This window comes from Ixodes scapularis, unplaced genomic scaffold (assembly GCF_016920785.2).
Source record: "Ixodes scapularis isolate PalLabHiFi unplaced genomic scaffold, ASM1692078v2 PGA_scaffold6__148_contigs__length_123643588, whole genome shotgun sequence".
NCBI lineage: Eukaryota > Metazoa > Arthropoda > Arachnida > Ixodida > Ixodidae > Ixodes > Ixodes scapularis.
The window spans coordinates 13,813,870-13,820,345 of NW_024609881.1; the positions used below are offsets into that span (position 1 = coordinate 13,813,870).

The 6,476-nt window shown below is 49.5% G+C and overlaps 1 pseudogene; it reads left to right on the forward strand.

Moving 5' to 3' along the window:
* Positions 1–1,367: 1,367 nt before the first annotated feature.
* LOC120844178 lies at positions 1,368–2,086 on the forward strand (annotated as a pseudogene).
* Positions 2,087–6,476: the final 4,390 nt, after the last annotated feature.

A 6,476-nucleotide genomic window follows, 5' to 3' on the forward strand; every position in this document is an offset into this window, starting at 1 on the left:
TCCAAAGGCGACAAACACAACACTTGGACCTCATTTCCTTTGGGACCCATTTGCTTTGGGTCCATTGTATTGAGATGCCAAGTCAAACTAGTGCAAACACAAAGCTGAGAGTCTGTTACATAAATATGTATGTGCAGGTGCTTTTACCCATCTAGCTCATTTTACAGGTAGTATTCACTGGCGGCCATAGCTGAGCTCGCAGCTGCGGAGCACATATACTGACGGCAAGCTTCCACAGCACCTGCAACATGCACATTGCCCACATGAAGAATGTCTTTTAGAGTGCAGCTCTTAGGCGTGCGTCTCCGGAGTGAGTGGTGTCGGTGTTGGCCTAACTGCACGTTACATTGGGACGTTTCCCATAATGACATCCCATGTGACGTCACTAGGGTCACGAGTGACGTCAGAAAGGTCACTTGTGAAGGTCATGAGGGAGCAGGGAGGGGGAGGGAAGGGGTGGAGGGAGGATGGAGGGGAGGAGGGGCATACCTGTTGGTAGTGTAATGGACCGTTATCGGATGGCGACACGAATCCAGCGCTAAGGTCGTGCAGCCGTTCCCCTTCTGTTTGCATTTTCCCCCCTCTCTTCCCGCTTGATAAACAAGATGGCAGCTTGACAGCTGTATGTCGTTTCTTCATCCCCAAATCCACTCGATCCGCGTCCCAGAAATGTGGTCACACTGTGCACTTAAGATAAACAAACAGGTTATGGGCCCAGGACGACACATCGACCATTATTTCGGAAAAGGGGTCACCTTTAATGAGTGATGAAAAGGTACGACCACATTGAAGAAAAAACTGTCAAGCAACACCGCCTTCGCTACGCCGTGCCGATGCCTGAAGAAGATTAGACGAGCATGAGTGTAGTGAAACTGTCAAGGACGAAGTGACTGACAAGCGGTGTGTGCCCGTCAAGAAAGTAAAAGGTGGCGCGTTCTTCATCAGACGGATGGAGCGTCGCCGGACACCGGTCTCGCTGCGGACTCCATGGGGTGTTATGTTCGGAAGACGTCTACACACACCAAGCGTGGGTACAGCGAAGTTGTTGGTAAGAAGTGACCTTTGCGCTTTCCGAGCAGGACGGATCATCGTGCGACACCTGTGGCTGTCGGAAAGAAGTACTGACATTGGTTCGGTGCGTGCCAGTGATGAAAGTGTCGGGAAGAAGTGACTGATACGCCAGTGACGAATTTCTCGGCAAAGAAGTGAACGAAGGAGAACTGCGTCGACGGTTCGTGGAAGACGTCGTCAAACCTGTACATGTGTTCCTGCTTCGCTGGGTGCCACAAGACGTGCAACAAGAACCCAACGCAAGTTCATCGCTGTAAGCCTACTTCGAACCGCTCTCGACAAAGCAAAGCAATAGGATGGCGGCGCTGGACGAATTCAAAATACCAAAACTCTCAAACGAAAATTACCATGCGTGGGCGATTTGAGCCAGAGCGGCATTCGTCCAGAAAGGCTGTTGGGAAGCCATGGAGCCTGGCTATGGTGGCAGAGAAGTGATGAACGACGAAAGGAAGAACACCAAGGCTTTGACATTCATGTTCCTAGTAGTGGAAGACACCTGCCTGGACGACATTGGGGAATGTTTGACAGCTCGTGAGGCCTGGAATACATTGGAAGAGATACATTTAAAGTGTGGGCTACTGCATGCTCTTCAGTTGATGGGAGACTTCTCAAGCACCAGAATGGAGCCAGATGAAACCATGAAGGATTACCTGGATTGAATAATGAACCTACAGAGGAAGCTTTAAACGGCAGGATACGCCTTCACTGACAGGGAAGTGGCACTGGTGATGCTGATGGGCTTGCCAGAAACGTATGAATCACTTATCCTAAATCTTGAGCAAGACGAAGGAACGCTCACGACGAAGAAGGTGAAAGCAAGGCTGCTGGTACAAGAAAAGCGCCAAGTCAAACGTGAAAAAGACAAACTAAATGAGAGTGAAGAAAACAAGGCCCTCATGACAAAGAACAAGCCATTATGAGGAGCAGTCAGCTCCACAAACGTAACGGGCAAGAACATTTTTCAAGGAAAGCAGCAACTGGCGCTGGTACAAGCTGCTTTGAACCGAAACAATGAGTTTGGTGCGGAAAATTTGGACACATTGCCAGAGAATGCAAGGAGGGTCCCGATGACGAAGGATGCGGCTCAAAGAGAAGACAAAATTCCAGTGAACCGAAGAAGGCGCTCTGTGCCAGAGGTGGAAGTTCCTCAGGGTCACACATCTGGTACCTTGGCAGTGGAGCAATTGACCACATGACGTCAAACAGAGCCAAATTCACCACTTTCAAGCCCTGCTGTTCGACTGTTGAGGCAGCAAATAAGGAGGTCATGGAAGTCGTCGGGAGAGGACAGGTAAAGATTGAACTTTCGAAAGACTGCGGTGGCACTGTCGTCGAGCTCCAAGATGTCCTCTACGTACCAAGCTTAGACGGTAACCTCTTGTCAGTTGGGAAGATTGAGGAACGTGGACTGAGCGTGACTTTCAGCAACGGAAAAGCTAAAGTGATTGAAGCAAATGGTGACCTAATTGTCGTAGCCAAGCGCGATGGTAAATTGTACACTGAGAGTAAGTCGCTTGCAACATTGAAGTTAGCAAAGGCGACAGACGTCGCCCTGTGGCATCGACGACTCGGTCATCTCCACCATGAAGCTGTCGAAAAACTTTGCCAAAGTGGTAGAAGCAGTCAAGATGCAAAGTGCTCGACATGTGCACTCGGCAAATTGAAGAAAAGCAGCTTCCGAAGAAGGGTGGAACAAAGGCTAAGGCCCCACTGGAGCTGGTTCCCTCGGATGTAGTTGGAAAGATCACACCTGCCTCGAAGGGAGGGTCGAACTACTTTGTCACATCCATTGATGACTACTCCAGATTCACTGTAGTGTACCCAATGAAGACGAAGAATGAAGTGCTGGACAGATTCGACCAGTACAGACGAATGGTCGAGATTCTCCACAACACGAAGGTGAAGACTTTGCGTAGTGACAATGGAGGAGAGTACACAAGCAAAGAGTTTGATGAGTACCTGGCCAAGCATGGCATAAAGCGTCGGCTCACCATTCCTGGCATACCTGAGCAGAATGGAGTTGCCGAGAGAATGAACCAAACTCTGCTTGACATGACGAGGTGTCTCCTCATCCAGTCAGGCGTCCCCAAAGAACTTTGGGCTGACGCCGTTGTCACTGCAAGTCACATCATCAGGAACAAGTGTTCATCGAAAGCAGTCGAAGGAGAGTCACCAGAAGCTCTGTGGACAGGGGGAGAAGTGAAACTGGACCACCTAAGAGTGTTCGGATGCAGAACATGGAGTCTGCGAAACAGACGATGCAAGGGAAGCAAGTTGGACCCGAAAGCAGAGGAGTGCATACTGGTCGGCTACCCAGAAGGAGTGAAGGGGTAGAAGCTGTGGAACCAGAAAGAAGACCGCTTCTTTGTGAATCGAGACGTCACCTTCGAAGGAGACTCCTTCCCGTGCAAGCTTGCCCAGGCTCCAAGCACTGACATTGATGTATGTGACGACACCGAGGGCACAATCATTTTTCAAGTAGAAGACAGCTGGAGCGGGTCACGTGAGGTTGGTGGTTCAGATCGAAATGATACTGGCCACAACAATGCCGAAGAAGTTAGCTCATCAGCTGATGAAGACGACAACGGAGCTACACAGCAGATATCCAACGTGACAGATTGTGGTACGCAAGCATACAGAAGGTTGGCGAGACTGGCAAAGAAGGGACCACGTCAAAGTGGATGTCACGGCTCCTGCATAGCCAAGCAAAACAACCGGGAAGATCCAGAAACTCTACACGAAGCCTTTTCTGCATCAGACAAAGAGAGATGGAAAGCAGCTATACAGAGTGAACTGAACAGCCTTGAAGCTTCAGGAACATGGGAACTGGTGCCACGACCGAAGGAGAGACAGGTCGTAAAGTGCAAGTGGGTAATCCGCAAGAAATACGACGAGAATGGTGACTTGGAGAGGTACAAGGCACGGTTTGTAGCGTGCGGATACTCCCAGGTGGAAGGAACCGACTACAAGGCGACCTTCTCTCCTGTTGTCAAGCTGAAGTCCATCAGGACGCTGCTAGGCATAGCAGTCGAGATAAATTGGAAGATCCACCAGGTTGAAATCACGGCAGCATACTTGAACGGTACACTGAAGGAGACCGTCTACTTGGAACAACCGCAGCCTTTCGGCGTTGCAAGAAGGATGAAGTCTGCCTTCTAAAGAAGAGCTTGTATGGACTGCGACAGTCTGGAAGGGAGTAGAATCTCACCTTGGACAAACTGCTGAAGTTGCAGGGGATGACAAGATCGAAAGCAGACCCCTGTTTATATGTCAGCAAAGAGAAGAAGCTCATTGTAGGAGTCTACGTTGATGACCTCTTGATCATCGCAGAAGAGGAGGAAGCGAATTTGATGCAAAAGACCTGGGGGAAGCCAGTCACATCGTTTCCATATGAATGAAAAGAGAAAGGGATGGAAAACTGACCCTCGATCAGACGGTCTATGCCGTCTGATCAAGGCAAGGCAGATGCTAAGGCAGCATCATCTCTTTTGGATCCTGGAAGCAAGTACCAAAGAGGAGAGAGCGACGACCGAATGAGAGAAGACCTGCCGCGCAAGTACAGACAGGCAATTGGTGCGTTGCTTTACCTTGTCGGAGGAACAAGACCGGACATGGCTTTTGCCACCACTTACGTGAGTCAGTTAAACGAACATCCCACAGAAGAGAACTGGAGTGGCATAAAGCACATCCTTCGCTATGTGAAGCAGACGAAGAATTGTGCACTAATCTACCAAAGAACTGGGAAGTGTGCAGGTCTTTTGCGATGCAGACTGGGCTAGTGACAAGGCTGACAGGAAGTCATTCAATGGTTATGTGTTGACGCTAGCCGGCGCTGCTATTTCCTGGAGCAGCAGGAAACAACAAAGTACTGCACTGTCAACCGTCGAAGCAGAGTATATGACCATGTGTCATGCTATAAAGGAAGTTATGTGGCTAGAGAACTTCATGAAGGAGCTTGGTGTGCACGAGTTTCTACAGGAACCACAGGTCTTGTTGGTAGACAACCAGGGTGCAATTGCGCTGGCGAAAAATCAAGTCACGTCGGAGAGAAGCAAGCACATTGATCTGAAGCACTTCTTCCTGAGAGAAAAGGTGGAAGAAGGAAAGCTGCAACTCCAGTACAACTAATCGTCGAGTAACTCTGCAGACCTCTTCACCAAGGCCTTGAATGGAAGGCTGAAGGCCCGTTCACACTCTTGCAACCGAGTGCGACCGAGAGAGACCAAACCGGTTTTTAAGCCTCTTGCGATCTCTTAGGACCAGCTCCGCTCAGTGCATCCGGTCCCAAGAAGTCTTTCTCGGTCGTACTCGGTTGCAAGAGTGTGAACGCGCCTTGACCCTCAAGCATCGTGAACGTTTTGGTGTCAAGAACGTGGACGTGGCGACAGTCCATTAAGGGGGAGTGTTGGTAGTGTAATGGACCGTTACCAGATGGCACCACGAATCCAGCGCTAAGGTCGTGCAGCCGTTCCACTATTGTTTCTATTTTTCTCCTCTCTTCCCGCCTGATAAACAAGATGGCAGCTCGGCAGCTGTATCCCCAAATCCACTCGATCCACGTCCCAGAAATGTGGTCACTCTGCGCACTTAAGGTTAACGAACAATACCCTCCTCTCCGTACCCTCCTCAAGAGCTGCATTCTTATTCGGCATTACAGGGAATTGTAAACGTCTCATCTTTTTTTTTTGGAACACAATTAATAAGAAGTCATCCTCTGCTTGCACATATTGAGCAGTAAGCTAGTACCATCTATTAAGCACCGACCGGCATACACTCACTAAACTTGGTATCACCCTGAGCACAGCTGCTACTTAGCATGGTATTCTTTTTATCACTGGAAAGAAGCACAGGGACAAGCAACCAGAAAATCGGGTGGCCTGCATCAACACTGCGCACTGGCCCAAATTGAAGCAAGCTATTTTCACAAAAAATAGATGCAACAGCTAAGATTGCGCTTGACCTGCACACCATAGACTGGCTCTATTCGAGCCCAGCGACTTTCACAACTAATAGCCACAACAGCTACGATCGGGCTTGACAAACACACTGCAGACTGGCTCTACACGAACCCAGCTACTTTCAGAAATAATAGCCGCAACAGCTACGACCGGGTTCGATTTTTACACCGTAGACTGGTTCCGGTCAAGCCTAGCTACTTTCAAAACCAAGAGCCACAACGGTTGAGAGCTGAGCGATCGAGCTTGATCCACATGCACACAAAACGATTTCCTGAAAAACAAATAAGAGTGCGCTCGAACTATGTACAGGGGTGACACTAAAAACAATATTGTGGATTGTACTCAGGGTTAGCAAAGCACCAGTCAATGTGCGGCCAGCAACTAACGTGGTTGGCCCGAAAGGTTGGGCCTTCGGCCACAAGGTCTTTGTGGCCCCCGGGGTCATTT